This window comes from Sus scrofa, chromosome X, assembly GCF_054392235.1.
Source record: "Sus scrofa isolate SSC_HxYL_T2T_F1_AM1 chromosome X, Sscrofa_HxYL_maternal_Yorkshire_Landrace_v2.0, whole genome shotgun sequence".
NCBI lineage: Eukaryota > Metazoa > Chordata > Mammalia > Artiodactyla > Suidae > Sus > Sus scrofa.
The window spans coordinates 98,693,638-98,708,311 of NC_139401.1; the positions used below are offsets into that span (position 1 = coordinate 98,693,638).

The 14,674-nt window shown below is 40.6% G+C and overlaps 1 protein-coding gene across 1 annotated transcript in view; it reads left to right on the top strand.

Moving 5' to 3' along the window:
• Positions 1–14,674, top strand: part of VSIG1 (V-set and immunoglobulin domain containing 1) — a 65,835-nt gene that overhangs the window by 780 nt on the left and 50,381 nt on the right. The window lies entirely within an intron of this gene.

Here is a 14,674-nt window from a genome sequence, read left to right on the forward strand (position 1 = left end):
AAGTCCAGCCCCGAAGTAGTGGCCATCCCACCCACTGTGACCTGAAGGCTGCATGTCTTCCCAGGGTCCTGACCATGCCTGCAGCTGACTGAATCCCAGCCTCCCTTGGCCAAGCTGCCAAGGATATGGCACCTTTGGGCAGTAAGCTTGGTGGGGCAAGAAGAATGGTGGCAGCCTAGGTGCTAGATGGGCCAAAGAGGAGCCTTGAGGGCCCAAGAAGGGGGAACAGCATGGGTGTCAGCCAGGCAAACTCAACTTTAGACGGACACACACAGGTCTGAGAATCTGGTGTGAATGCTCTTTCCCAGTTGGATGAAATGCTACCTGGCCCTGGCAACTATGAACAAAGGCTTTGGCAGACATGAGGCTTGCTGGCCAGTGGCCAGTGGGTGGTCGCCATTCTATCAGACTTTGATAATGGAAAAAAGAAAGTGTAAAACAACATACCACATTTGGTCAATAGGAAGTGCCTAATACTCTTTGGGAAAAATTTCTGCCTCTTGTTTGAGATCCTGTGTTCATAAATGAAAAGGCTGCTCTTAACTTTCTCCCAAATCTTTTAAAGAAAATCATTTTGCTGTATCTACATAGGCCATCTAGATGTAAGGACTCTTGTAAATGCTCCATTTTTCCTTATTTTAAAAATTCAGCAGTTCCCATTGTGGCTCAGCAGGTAATGAACCCGACTAGTATCCGTGAAGACGCCGGTTCGATCCCTGGCCTCACTCACTGGGTTGAGGATCCAGCGTTGCTGTGAGCTGTGGTGTAGGCTGGTGGCTACAGCTCTGATTGGACCCTTCGTCTGGGAACCTCCATATGCCACAGGTGCAGCCCTAAAAAAAGACAGAAAGAAATAAAAAAATAAATAAGATTCAGTTAAGTTTTTTGAGATAAATTTTGCTATTTGAATCATTTTAAAGTGTACAGTTTAGTGATCCTTAGTATATTCACAATGTTGTGCATCTGTCACCACTAATTCCAGAACATTTTCATTGCAGCTAAAGGTAAATCCTGTGCCTTTTAAACAGTTGTTCCCCATCATCCCCCTGACAATCACTGATTCATTTCCTTTCTCTATGGACTTGCCTTTGCTGATGTACATTTCATATGAATGAAATCATACACTATAAGGCCTTTTGTGTCTGCTTGGTTCACTTAGCATAATGTTTTCAAGGGTCATCTGTTGTATGTATCAGCACCTCATTCCTTTTTACTGCCGGATAATAAATATTCCATTGTATGAATATACCATGTTTGTGTATCCATTCACCAGTTGATAGTTGGCATGGATCCACTCTTTGAATAATGACTAATTATTATGGATAATTCTGTTGTGAACATTTGTGCACAGGTTTTTGTTTGAACGTAGGTTTTCACTTCTTGTAAGTATATTCCTAGGTGTGGAACTGCTAGGTCATATGGAAACTTTATGTCTTAACTTTTTGAAGAACACCACACTTCCACAGTGACAGCACCATTTTATATTCACCACAGCAATGTATGAGGAGTCTAATTTCTCTACGTTATTATTGTCATTATTATTTTGCACGTGGCTATCCATTTATCCCAGCATTATTTTTCAAAATAACTATTCTTCACTGAATTGCCTTGGCACCCTTGTCAAAAATTAGTTGCCATAGATGTAGAAATTTATTTTTGGACTCTCAACCCTATTCAATTGATCTCTATGTCTATTCTTATGATAACACCCAACTGCTTTGAGATTCTAGTTTTGTAATAAGTTTTGAAATTGGGAAATGTTAGACCCAAGTTTTGCTCTTCTTTTTCAAAATTGTTTCTGCTATTCTGGATCCCTTGTATTTCCTTTTTTTTTTTTTTTTTTTTTTTTGCTTTTTAGGGCCGCACCCATGGAATATGGAAGTTCCCAGGCTAGGGGTTGAATCAGAGCTGTAGCTGCCAGCCTACACCACAGCCACAGCAACACCAGATCTGAGCTGTGTCTGTAACCTACACCACGGCTCACAGTAATGCTGGATCTTTAATCCACTGAGCAAGGCCAAGGATTGAACTCGAGTCCTCAATGGATACTAGTCAGGTTCGTTTCTGCTGTGCCACAATGGGAACTTCTCCATATAAATTTTAGAACCAGCTTGTCAGTTTCTCTGAAAAAGGCAGTTGGAATTTTGATAAGAGCCACTTTGAGTCTGCAGATTAATTGGCAAGTATTGCCATCTTAACAGTATCAAGTCTTCCAATCCATGAAGCAGGATGCCTGCCATTCCATTTATATAGGTCTTCTTTAATTTTTTTTCTGTAAATTTTGTAGTTTAGAGTGTACAGGTCTTGAAGTCTCTTGATTAAATTTATTCTTAAGTATTTCATTCTGTGTGTGTGTGTGTGTGTGTGTGTGTTTTAGGGCAGCACCTGCCGCATACGGAGATTCGAGGCATATGAAAGTTCCCAGGCTAGGTGTAGAATCAGAGCTGTAGCCACTGGCCTACACCATAGCCACAGCAACACCCGATCCTTAACCTACCATGCGAGGCCAGGGATTGACGCTGCATCCTCATGGATACTAATCAGATTTGTTTCTGCTGAGCCATGACGGGAACTCCAAGTATTTCATTGTTATTGATGCTATTGTAAATTGAATTGTTTACTTCATTTTTTTGGCTTTTTCACTGCTAGTGTATAGAAATAACTGATTGTTTTGTATATTACTCTTTTATCTGCAACTTTCTTGAACCCATTTATTAGCTATGATAGTTTATTTGTGGATAGTTGAGGGTTTTTGTATATAAGACCAAGTCATTGGTGATCAGTGGTACTTTTATTTTTTCCTTTATTATATGGATGCCATTTATTTCTTTTTCTTGCCTAATTGCCCTGACTGGAGCCTTCCATACAATGTTAAATAGAAGTGTCGGAGTTCCCGTCGTGGCGCAGTGGTTAACGAATCCGACTAGGAACCATGAGGTTGCGGGTTCGGTCCCTGCCCTTGCTCAGTGGGTTAAGGACCCGGCGTTGCCGTGAGCTGTGGTGTAGGTTGCAGACGCAGCTCAGATCCCGCGTTGCTGTGGCTCTGGCGTAGGCCGGTGGCTACAGCTCTGATTCAACCCCTAGCCTGGGAATCTCCATATGCCACGGGAGCGGCCCAAGAAATAGCAACAACAACAAGAGACAAAAGACAAAAAAAAAAAAAAAAAAAAGTGTCAAGAGCGGACATCCTTACCCTGTTACTGATCTTAGGGAAGACATTCATTTTCCCACCATTAAGTGTGATGTTAACTGTGGGTGTGTTTCATAGATATCCTTTATCATCTTTAGAAAGTTCCCTTCTGTTCCTAGTATTGTGAGTTTTTTAGTCAGGAAAGGGTGTTGGATTTTTGTCAAATGATTTTTCTGTATTTACTGACCTAATTATGTGTTTTTCCCTTTAGTATATTAATATGGCATATTGTATTAATGATTTTCCTATGTTGAGCCAATCTTGCATTCTAGGGATAAACTTTACTTAGTCATGTTATATAATCTTTTGATATGCTGATGTATTTTGTGTCTAGATTCATAAGGGATATTGGTCTATAGGTTTCTTTTCTTATGATGTCTTTGCCTTTGGTGATGCTGACCTTGTAGAATTAGTTGGGATATGTTCCCTCCTTTTTTACTTTTTGGAAGAGTTTGAGAAGTAGTGGTTTTAGGTCTTTACTTGTTTCATAGACTTCACCAGTGAGATCATCTGGTCTTGGGCTTTTTTTGTTGGGAAATTTTTGTTTCTTTCTTTTGTTCGTTTTTTTCACTACTGATTATGTTGATGATTGTACCCATTGTATTTTTTGGCCATGTCCACAGCATGCAGAAGTTCCCAGGCCAGGGATGGAACCCATGCCACACTAGTGACAATGCCAGATCTTTAACCCACTGAGTCATGGAGGAACTCCTGTACTCATAATATTTTAATTTGTAGAGGTGACTGAATGTTAACCTGGAGGAGCCAATGCTGTCGAAAGATTTTTATTACTTACATTTTCCAAGGGGAAGGAGTATACTATACTCTGCCGGGCCACATGGGGAAGCACCAGTGTCAGTCGGTAGGCAGAAAGGAATGAGTGGAAAGCCTATGCCAGAGCCTTAATTGCGATTTCCACAGGTAAGGCAAGGCAGGGCGGGGCAAGCAGCCTAGGACTGACTCGTTTGAATAATTCTGGTGGGCTTTGGGGCATAGGGGCTGTCCCTAGTTTTCTGCTACCTGGCCCTGGGTTGGTGTTGTTCAGGGGAAATGTTAGCTTGGTATGTGAGAGTTAGATAAGCAGATGGTTCAAAGTATGGGCTCTGGATCACAGGGGAGATGCAAACAACTTTGGCCTTTAGTTTGGCCCTGCAATTAATGGATGCCAAAGAGACAGATACAGCTTCTAAGGAAACTCAGTTTGAAAACTGACTCATTTTACCTCTTATTCAAATTTTATAGTTTCTTCTTAAGTAACTTTTGATAGTTTGTGTTTCTAGGAATTTGTCTCTTCCATCTAGATTATCTAATTTGTTGACATACATTTGTTTGCAATATTTTTTTTTTTCTTTAGGGCCACACCTGCGGCGTATGGAAGTTCCCAGGCTAGGGGTCAAATCGGAACTGCAGCTACCAGCTTACACCATAGCCACAACAATGCTGGATCCAAGCTGTGTCTGCAACAAATACCACAGCTCATGGCAACACTGGATCCTTAACCCATTGAGGAGGGCCAGGGGTCAAACCCGCGTCCTCATGGATACTAGTTGGATTCGTTTCCACTGTGCCACAATGGGAACTCCTGAAATATTCTTTATGATCCTTTTTAAAAAAAAAATTCTCTAAGGTCAGTAGTAATATCCTGAGTTTGATTTCTTAGTTATTTGAGACTTCTTTTTTTTCTCCTGGTCAGTCCAGATAAAATTTTGTCTGTTTTGCTGTTTTTTTCCAAAGAATGAACTTTTCGTTCAATTAATTTTCTCTATTATTTTCTGTTCTCCAGTTCATTTATTTATGCCCTAATCTTCATTATTCCTTTTCTTCTGCTGGCTTTGGGATTAATCTCCTTTTGTTTTTCTAGTTACTTAAGGTGGTAATTAGGTTGTTGTTTGATATATTTCCTTTTCTTTGGTCGCCCCTGCAGTGTGTGAAAATTCCCAGGCTAGGGATCAAACCTGTGCCACAGCAGCAACCAAGCCACTACAGTGACAATGCTGGGTCCTTAATGCACTGTGCCACAAGAGAACTACAATATCTTTATCCTTTTTAAATGTAGGCATTTTACTGATATAAATTTACCTCTGAGTGCTCCTTTTGTTGCAGCCCATGTGTTTTGGTATGTTGTATTTTCATTTTCATTCATCTCGAAATGTTTTCTAATTTACTATATGATTTCTTCTATAACTCACTGGCTATTTAGGAATATATTGTTTAGTTTCCACTTGTTTGTGAATTTACCAAATTTCATTCTGTTGACTACTAATTTAATTTCATTGTGGCAAGATAGCATGCTTTGTATGATGTCAGTCCTTTAAAATGTACTGAAACTTGTTTTGTATACTAATATATGGTCTCTTCTGGAGAACATTCCATGTGTAATTTGAGAAGAATGTTTATTTTGCTGTTCTTGGATGGAGCGTTCTCTAGATGTCTGTTAGGTCTAGTGGGTTTATAGTGTTGCTCAGGTTTTCTGTTTCCTTGATAATCTATTTATTCTATCCATTATTGATAGTGGAGTATTGAAATCTCTCACTATTATTATAGAACTGTATTTCTCATTTCAATTCTGTCAATTTTTGCTTCATGTATTTTGGGGCTCTATTGTTAGGGGAACTTATGTTTATATATTCTTGAGTGTTTGACCATTTTATTATTACATATTGCCCTTTGTCTCTTATAACAATTTTTGTCTTAAATCTATATTGGTATAACCACTCCAACTCCCTTTTGGTTATTGTTTGCATGGAATATATTTTTCCATCCTTTTATTCTCAACCTATTTGTAGTTTTGGTTATAAGTGGGTCTCTTATACCTGAGTCATGTTTTTTTCTTTCCATTCTGTCATTCTCTGACTTTTAATTGAGCATTTAATTCATTTACATGTAATTACTGATAAGGAAGAACTTCCTTCTGTCATTTTGCTATTTGTCTTCTGTATATCTTATAGCCTTTTTTGTTTCTCAATTCCTTCATTATTGAATTCTTTTGTGTTCACTAAATATTTTCTAATGTACCATTTAAATTCCCTAGCCATTTCTTATATATATTATTATGTAATATATGTTTTCAAGTTATTTTTTTAGTGATTGCCCTGGTTATCACAATTAACATTCAATTCAATATGTATGATATGGGATCTGGAAAACTTCAGACTAGCCATAGTGAATGCAGAAATCAGCAAGTACATATTCAGATTCTTATGATGTAGGGAGTTGTATAGAGTTCATTTGTAAATGTTCAGAGGGTCCCCAAGTCTATGGTTTCTGTGCATTTCCCACCTTAAGAGTTTTTCCAGGGTTGGAGTTCCCGACGTGGCTCAGCGAAAATGAATCTGACCAGCATCCATGAAGATGCAAGTTCAATCCCTGGCCTCGCTCAGTGGGTTTAGGATCCCGTGTTGCTATGAGCTGTGGTGTAGGTCCCAGACCTGGCTCTGATCCTGCGTTGCTGTGGCCGTGGTGTAGGCCAGAGTTTACAGCTCCAATTTGACCGCTAGCCTGGGAACCTCCATATGCCACAGGTGCAGCCCTAAAAAGATAAAACAACAACAACAACAACAAACAAAACAGAGAGTTTTTCCAGGATTATGAATCTGGCAGATGGAACATGCATTGGAGACTTCAGCTACTATCTGATTAAAATTTTGTCAACAGTGTTGTCCCAGAGCAGTTTTAGAGTTTGTTTGTTATGACAGATTATAGCCTGCAAATTCATCAAGCTTCATTTCTCAGAAAGTGGAGAGACCACGTGGCAGTCTTAGTGTCTCCATATCCCATTTGATGAAGAGAACATCCAGATTTCTACAAATAGCCTCTTTTTTTAAAGTCTGATGCTTTAAACGAAGTTTGCTAAAAATTTCATAGAAGTAATCTGGAGTAACCAGATTGTCTTTAATTTGCAGAGCCAATTGAACGTGGGTGAGGGCACCTGTTTAGCATAGTGGTTAGCCAAGGCATTTTCTTTCATCTCATGGGTTTGTTCCTTAGTATGAGCATGGACTTAAATTGTAGTCACTTCCTCAGAGAGGAGCACAGTATCTCACAGAGCTTGAATGTGCTCACACTGCTTATTATAAGTACCAGCAACTGTTAGGAAACTCCACTGTTTCATTAGCATGCCAAAATAATAAACCACACCAAGGGCATATCTGCTCTCTGTGCATATGTTAGCCCTTTCATTCCTTGCTGGCTGGTAGGCTAGAGTTAATCCTGACAGTTCAGCTATGTTAAGTTGTCTTCTGGAAAATAATTGTATCCAATAAGCTCTCGGAAAGTAGTTACAGCATACCTAACTTGAAAATATACTTGTTCTTGGAGTTCCTGTCATGGCTCAGTGGAAACGAATCTGACTAGTATCCATGAGGATGCGGGTTCAATCCCTGGCCTTGCTCAGTGGGTTAAGGATCCAGCATTGCCATGAGCTGTGGTGTAGGTTGCAGACATGGCTAGGATCTGGCGTTGCTGTGGCTGTGGTGTAGGCCAGCAGCTACAGTTCCAATTTGACCCCTAACCTGGGAACTTCCATATGCCATGGGTATGGCCCTAAAAAGACAAAAAAAAAAAAAAAAAAAAAAAAAAAAGGAAAAGAAAAGATACTTGTTCAGTCTTAAGATATGACTTATCTAAAAGAATTCTAAGCCTTGGAGTTCCCATCGTGGCACAGCGGAAACAAATCTGACTAGGAACCATGAGGTTGTGGGTTCGATCCCTGGCCTCGCTTAGTGGGTTAAGGATCTGGCATTGCTGTGAGCTGTGGTATAGTTCGCAGATGCAGCTCAGATTCTACATTGCTGTGGCTGTGGTATAGGCCGGCAGCTGTAGCTCCAGTTGAACCCCTGGCCTGGGAACCTCCATATGCTGTGGATGCAGCCATAAAAAAAAAAAAAAAGGAAAAGAACAATCAAACCATGAAAAGACATGGAAGAACCTTAAATCTTTAGGAAAAAAAATTCTAAGCCTGGTTTTGTGGAGATGTTTCAAGGAGATCAGAGAGAGACAGGTGAAGTTCTTAGGTTAAAGTCAAGCAATAATGAGATTCTCACTTCTCTGGAAGAGGGAATAAGATAGCTGGATTAAGATTAAGATAAAAAGGGAGTTCCCATAGTGGCTCAGTGGTTAATGAATCTGATTAGGAACCATGAGGTTGCAGGTTTGATCCCTGGCCTTGCTCAGTGGGTTTAGGATCCGGCATTGCCCTGAGCTGTGGTGTAGGTTGCAGACTCGGCTTGGATCCCGCGTTGCTGTGGCTCTGGTGTAGGGCGGTGGCTACAGCTCTGATTCAACCCCTAGCCTGGGAACCTCCATATGCTGCAGGAGCAGCCCTAGAAAAGGCAAAAAGACAAAAAAAAAAAAGATTAAGATAAAAAGATATACAATGGCCAATAAACAATGAAAATCAAAACCACTTTGAGATACTACTTCACATCCTCAAGGATGACTATAATCAAAAAGACAGACAATAACAATTGTGAGGATGTGGAAAATGAAATCCCTATACATTGCTGGTGTAAATGTAAAATGGTGCAATAGTGTGAAATAGTTTGGTAGTTCCTCAAAAGGTTTTACATAGAGTTAGACCATATGATCTAGGAATTCCACTCCTAGATACATACCCAGGAGAATGAAAACTGTATGTCCACACAAGCCTTGTGCATGATGTTCATAATAGTCAAAAAGTAGAAACAACTTCAATGCCCATCTACTGATGAATGGATAAATAAAATGTGGTATATGCATGCAATGGACTACTGTTTAGCAAGAAAAAGTGATGAAACACTGATGCATGCTACAACATGGGTTATCCTTAAAAACATGCTAAATGAAAGAAACCAGTCACAAAGGGCCACACATTATATGATTCTGTTGACATGAAAAGTCCAGAATATGCAAATCCATACAGACAGAAAGTAGATTAATGGTTGGCTTTGGCTGCTGGGGAGAGGGACATGGGAAAGTGACTGCCAATGGGTATGACTTTGATTTTTTGGGATCATGAAAATCTTTGGGAGTTTGATAGTGGTGATGGTTGAACAATTTCTATGAATATACTGAAAACTACTGAATTGTGCACTGTAAAATAATATATATTTTTTAATTTTAGGGCCACACATGTGGCACATGGAAGTTCCCAGGATAGGGGTTGAATCAGAGGTGCAACTGCTGACCTACACCACAGCCCTGGCAACATAGGATCCAAGCCGTGTCTGTGACCTACAACACAGCTCACAGCAATGCCAGATCCTTGACCCACTGAGTGAAGCCAGGGATCGAACCTGCATCCTCATGGATACCAGTCAGATTTGTTACCACTAAGCCACAACGGGAACTCCTAAAAGAATAAATTTTATGGTATATGAATTATATCTCATTTTTAAAAAAGAGTATGACTCATCTAAAAAATAGCATGAGCTAAGGACAGAAGCAGCAGTTCATAGGAAATGAGTCTGAAAGCAGAAAAATGTTGAGTGCTTTTGGTGAGCATAAGATACCATTAGGTGGAAAGGTGACCCCAAGATTAAATGCAGCTGTAGCTGTTGCTTTTAGAGAAGAGGGATATGTCTAGCTTTTGGGTAGGGAGAGAGATTGTAATACCCACTGAGTCTTTGATTTCTGTTATGTTTTTGAGGTAAAACTCCAAGAACTTGATCATCCCTTTCACGTTTAAGCAGAAAAAAAAAGGACTTAGTAAAATGTGGGAGTGACCCAAAATGGTAAGGTTGTGGATAGTAGCCTTCAGTTGGTCAAAGGCTACCTCTGGAGTGACCTCTGAAGGCAGAGGTTCAGGGGTGCCATTTTTAGTCATGCTATAGAAGGTGGCAGCTGATTCAGAAAAGTTAAGAATCCACTAACTGTAATCTCCATTAAATCCTCTAAATTTGCTGAGTTGTCTTTTGGTAATAAGGTGAGGGCAATTTTGAATGGCTGTACTTGTGTCTACCTAGAGGGATTTGCCTCCCAAGGATATATCATGGCTTAGGTAATGAATCTGAGTGTAACAAAATTGTCATTTATCCTTACAAACTGTACACACACCCTTTTATAGCCAAAATTTTTAAGAGATAAAGAGAGCCCTCTTGAGAAGAGGTTAGATCAGGTGAATATAAGAGCAGCTCACCTGCATATTGGATTGAGGTAGAGACTCAGAGATATTGCAGTTCTTGGTTAGAATTATAAGAATATCTCACAGCTTTATGCTTGAGAACCTGAAATAAGTATGAAGGGGGTTCAGTGAGGCCTTGCAGCATCACAGTCAAGGTGTAATGGTTTTTTCCATGTTAAAGTGAAAAGCTCTTGGAAATCAGGATGTAAGGGAACAGTAAAGAAGGCTGAACAGACATCTGCTACTGTGAAGTATGTTGAGTTTGGAGGTATGTAAACCAGGATAATGTTTGAGTTGGGAACCATAGGGAAATGTGAGATACTTTTTTGGATTGTCGCCCTTATATCTTGTACAAAGAGGTACCTATGTCCATCAGGCTGTTTTTACTGGTTAGATAGGATTGTTGCAGGCACTAGTGCAAGGAGTGATTAATCCTTTAACTATGAAATCTGTCCTAATGGGTCATACTCCTTCTAGTGCTTTGGGTTTTAGGGGGTACTGTCCAATTTAGGCAGAGGCATTGTGGGGATCAATATTGGCTTCTAAGGGTTCTATATCCTTTATTTTTCCCATGTCTGTAGATGACGGGGCCCAGAGAATATTGGGTAATGAAAAAAATCAGAAAACTGAAGTAATTTTAGGGGGAAAGCGAATGGAGGACTCAGGAGTAGTCCCCATTGAGCCAAAAGGTCCCATCTGAATAGGTTAGAGAGGGTGGAAGGACTGAAGAGAAAGGTATGTTGAGAAGTTAAGGGTCCCAAAGAGATAGGCAAAGGGAAAAATGAGAGGCAGAGATTGTGTTGAGTTTGTAAATCCCACCACGGAGATTTTTTATTATTATCATACGGAGAAGTGGGAGGTGGAAACCTAGAAGGAGCTAATGATAAGAGAGTGTGGCTCCAGTGTTTACTAAAATGAGATTGGATGATCATTTCTGAATAAATAGAGCTGTTTCTCCTTGCTGATCCAAAGGCAATTGGGGATACTCTAGGATGTCCTCCTTGGAGAGTAGGAATCACTTTGTTTCTCACTGAGCAACCTGTATAGGGTTGCCAGGTAAAATATGGGAAATCTAGTTCAATTGGAATGTTAGGTAAGAAATTAGCCATTTTCAGTGTGTGTCCCAGATGTTTCACGAGCCACACTTAACGCTATTTCTGATTTTTTTTTTTTGAAATTCAAAATTTCCTGTATTTTTATTTCCTAAATCTGACAACACTAGTTGAACGTCTCATTTCCTGGCCAAAGCGGGACAGCCGTAGCCCTAGTGTCATTTTCTCTGCAATATCTGCAAGTATTCATGTCTGTCTGTGTTGTATTCGTGGAGGGCCTTTTATTTCCTTCAAGCTGTTTAAGTCGGTGACATGAATTTGCGGTGCGTGGTTTTCTCTTTGTTTATTATGCTCTCCTCAAAATGCTGAATGAAAAAGTGCTGCACATGAAGTGTAATTCATGAATGGGTGTGGTCTGCCAGCCTATTTTATGCTTCTGAGTAGCATCTGATATTTCAGGCTTAAGTCCACTAACAAAGAATGTGCGGATTGCTGTGGGGTGTTAGCATTGATGCCCAACACTGATTATTCTTTAAACGTAGTTTCTAATTGGTCCCTAAAATTAGAGACAGATTCATCACACCCTTGTTGACAGGTTCAGATTATTCCTCAGCCAGTGGAAGAGGGTTAGAAAGGAGAAGGTCTTTGGGAAGAGAGAAAGCTGAGGTTGTTTTAGGAGAGGACCCAGTAAATTGAAAATCTTTCTGTACTGTTTCTTTTCTCACTTCTCCTTAACAGTTAAAGAAAGCTGTCCATTGTTAGCATCTTTTTTTTTTTTTTTTGTCTTTTTAGGGCTGCACCTGTGGCATATGGAAGTTCCCAGGCTATGGGTCGAATTGGAGCTTCAACTGTCAGCCTACACCAGAGCTACAGCAACACTGGGATCCAAGCCTCGTCTGTGACCTACACCACAGCTCAAGGCCAACGCCGGATCCTTAACCGACTGAGCAGGGCCAGAGATCGAACCCACGTCCTCATAGATACTAGTCGGGTTCGCTACCAGTGAGCCACGATGGGAACTCCCTAGTTAGCATCTTATTTCCTTTTTATTCTAAGGCACAAGTCTTGACAGGTCCCAAGAGTCCCAGATGGATCACTGCAGTTCAAAATTGTTTTCCTCGAAATCATTCCACTCAGCCCATTATAAAAGAGAAAAACATGGAAGAAGACAGAAAGACCTTGCTCGACCTTAGGATTATCATCCCAGTTTCTGGTCTCAGAGAACTTGAAAGGCCAGAGAATCTCAAAAGACAGAAAGAAAATAGAGGTAGTGACTTTAGTCAGACAACGGAGTTAACCCTTTCAAAGAATCAAAGCCTGCAACTTGCATGTAACAAAAAAGAACTGGAGCATGTGAGTAGGAACAGGACTTGCCATTTCACTCGACCGGGGCTTCCAAGAAGGGAGAAAGAGTTTCCTCAGCTTGCTTTGTCCATAGCTGAATATCACTAGGCTCAAGGGCTTATCCAGACCCAATCTGAGTAATAGCACCAGACTGTCAAAAACAAAGATAGTCAAAGTGACTCAAATAGAGGTCACATACTTTATTCACTTGATATGCATCCAGGAGAACCTTGACATCAGGTAACTCCCTGAGCCGAAGTCAGAGTGGGGTTTTTATAGGATGAGGACAAGAGAAGGCTATAGGACTGTGGTCTTGTCCCATGTTGCAGTTTTCTTTCTTTCTTTGTGCTGCACAACTTGTGGATGGAATGGTTGGAAATTGTTCTGGTTGATGGTGACTCTCTGGGCATTGTTGGTGCAATCTCATTTTGGCTGCCCTCAGAATAGTCCTTCAGAAAGCGCTCTTCGTAAGTCTGTGGTGGTGTGTATAAACTCTCTAGTGCCAGTTAAGGTACAGGGGACAGAGAGCTAGAAAAGAAAGAAAACAAGAAGAGAAAAAGAAAGGAGACAACAGTCCAAGCAAGGGAAAACTGGAATCTGTTTTACTTCTTTTAACAGTTGTCCCTCAGCTTCCACCACTTATGCTCTCTCCACTTAGGTACACAGATTCTCAAGTTCAAACCTCAGGTTTTTTCTTCCACTTCAGGCATAGCTCCAGCCATCTCAGTGCTCCCCTCAATACTCCTTGAACCCCAGGTTTGTTGCCTTCATATCCTCCACCCCATAGCCCCAGGAGAGGTCATTTCTTTTGGGTGGAGGGCATGAAATCAGGGAAGGCTTCATGGAGGGGGCTGTAACGGAGTTGGGCCTTGAGGGATAGGACAGGATCTGCCTAGGCAGAGACAGTGGGAAAGACTTTCCAGTAGGAGACAGTTGTATTTTATTTGTTTGTTTTGTTTTGGTTTTGGTTTTTGCTTTTTTTTTTTTTTTCCGGCTGTGCCTCTTGGCATGCGGATGCTCCTGGGCCAGGGACCAAACCCTCACCACAGAAGCAACCCTAGGCAGTAATGACACTAGATCCTTAACCTGCTGTGCCACAAGAAACCTCTGACAAAGATATTTTAAACATAGTTAACTATGTTTTTTTAAAAAAAATGGCCAAAAAATTTACAAAAACTTAATAAAAGCGATATCTAGCAAATATTCCACATCATTAAGTCTGTCTTTAAAATTTCAGATTCTAGGAATTCCCGTTCTGGAGCAGCAGAAATGAATCTGACTGGGACCATGAGGTTGTGGGTTTGATCCCTGGCCTCACTCAGTGGGTTAAGGATCTGGCATTGCTGCGAGCTGTGGTGTAGGTTGAAGATGCGGCTCAGATCCCATGTTGCCATGGCTGTGGCGTAGGCTGGCAACTGTAGCTCTGATTTGACCCCTAGCCTGGGAAACTGCATATGCTGCAGGTGCAGCCCTATCAAGCAAAAATAAATAAATAAATAAATAAATAAAGTTCAGATCCTAAAACATTCCTAAGGCACAGTGTTTTAGAAGACATGTGTTTCTCTTGGTGCTGCGTGACATATGAAGCATCTGTGATAGGCACTTTCCTCCTGATGTTGCGGGATTGTGAATGTAGAGTCAGATAAAGTATTATAAAGGGCCCTGTTTTTTGTGTGTGTGTGCCCAGCATTAATTGTTCACTGGGTAAGAGTGCAAGTTTTGAAGACAAAGAGTCAAACCCCAAGCTACTTCTTGGCCATACTTGGGGTTGGGGATTAGCCATAACATAATCAGTGAAACAGAGTGGGTAGAGACTGACAAATTGGAGAGCAAAAGGCCTGTTGCATGAGGATAACTGTTCAGATGCTGGCAGTCATAGCCACGTGGGCTAGTTGGGTGTGATATTCTGATAGTTCAAGAAAAGCTAAAATTCTGGATATTTATGTGAAATATATTAATTTTTAAAATCCAGCCACTAAATTTGTTTAT